The sequence below is a fragment of the Cyprinodon variegatus genome, unplaced genomic scaffold (genome assembly GCF_000732505.1).
Source record: "Cyprinodon variegatus isolate N-32 unplaced genomic scaffold, C_variegatus-1.0 Scaffold3, whole genome shotgun sequence".
NCBI classification, from domain to species: Eukaryota; Metazoa; Chordata; class Actinopteri; order Cyprinodontiformes; family Cyprinodontidae; genus Cyprinodon; species Cyprinodon variegatus.
The window spans coordinates 1,988,390-1,990,145 of record NW_015150456.1 but is presented as its reverse complement, the minus strand read 5'-3'; positions in this window follow the sequence as shown (position 1 = coordinate 1,990,145).

Here is a 1,756-nt window from a genome sequence, read left to right as displayed (position 1 = left end):
GAGAGTCTCCAGACTGATTAGCGAGTGAAATCTTGAAAGCTCGCGAGATCAGGATGGTCTCACAAGGCTACTGTATGTGTGAGAGTGTAATGACAATAAAAACACTTGGAAAAAACTAAAACACTAAATACTTACATAATTGAAAATATGATAAAGTATTGTTACTCCAGTAAAAGTTGTGGTGCTACTTTTAGGATTACTCCATGTACTGAAATGTGTATAACAGCATTGGACAAGCAAGAAGAAAGAGGAAAACTTCAAGGCTAACTGAGAGATTTAAAACCCAAATTGCTGTATCTGTGAGAACAGGTGTGACAGGAAAGATAAAATCCTTAGTCTATCTCTCGTTTATGTCTTAATTTATCTTGATGGATTTAACTCCCTTTGTTTACTGCTGTCGTATAATGAGTTGCCTATATTACCCTAGTTTTATGTACTCATATAAAGCTTATGACACACGTCACTGTAATTATTTTTAATTTAACAAATGCAGTTTTAATGCTCGCTTCATGAACATCTTTTAAATGCATTATGTATTTTTTTTTACTTTTATAGCTTTGATGTTGCTGCCTGCATGTATGAAGTAAAACATTAATATGGACGGAGATTTTTCGCCTTGCATAAATAAACCGGAGGACCTTGCTGTGTTAATGAGTTTGGGTTAAACATTACAAAAGTTTACAGTGATGAATTTTATTAGATTTTTTCTTTAAATTGGTCTGGAACCGCAGCCACAGCCTTCGGTTTACATCAGGCAAAGGGTGATTATGTGCTTAACCTCCGACCCCGCAGGGTGGGGCATGAAAAACAGCTGTTTCCATCGGCAAAAATTGCCCTTTGTATCCTCACGTACCGTCCGAGAAACTCAGAGACAAGCGGGGAAAAATACAGCTGGAAGCAAATGTGGCATTATGATAAAAATACAGGAGGGAAAAGTTCACAATGGAGGGATTACTGTATGTTTCTGGAACTAACTTATTAATCATAATAACCCTGTGATGAAACTAAATTGTGTTTTCTCTTGAAGCCAGGAGATAACAGTGGGGGCCTCATTTGGAACCACTACTGTAGTCCTTTTCTACCTATGATAGAGTTCTAACTGTTTAGCCTATTAAAGGTGAAGGAAGAGGAGTTATGGGCTCTGAATTGATGTATTTGGATTGAGCAAAATTCTCAGGAGTCCTTCTGGTCTAATTACAGTTAAAATAGGTGTGTTAAAGCAGGCCAAGATTCAGAGGAAAATTAAATATACAGACAACAGCCTTCTATTAAAAAGTCCACCTCAGGCATTATCTTCTAAACTCATAAGGATTGGCAGAAAATTTCACATTTTACATGAACAAGACTGAAGAAACTGTCTGAAGCAAAAGGTTTACAAGGAAAAAATATAAATATAATACAAAAAATATAGAGATTAAAGAGAAATGGCAGTTATAGGCGAATATAATGATGACAGGTGAAGCATGGGAAGAAACATTTAGCTCAGGACATAAATTAACTACTGTAATAGGTAGTTTGATTAATAGTTTGATTGGAAAGTCAAGATCCGTTACATTGCACTCCAATCATTACATCTCTTGTTTTGCAGCACAAATTGTGGTAAGGTGGGAGACTTTGCTCACATATTTTGGGACTTTTCAAAGATATACAAACAGATATGAAAACTATTTTTTTTTAGACTTCAAGTGTTATGGAATCGTAACCTGACTCCGCCAGATGGATTTGCTCCGCATATCCATCTGGAAACCTTCCGTTG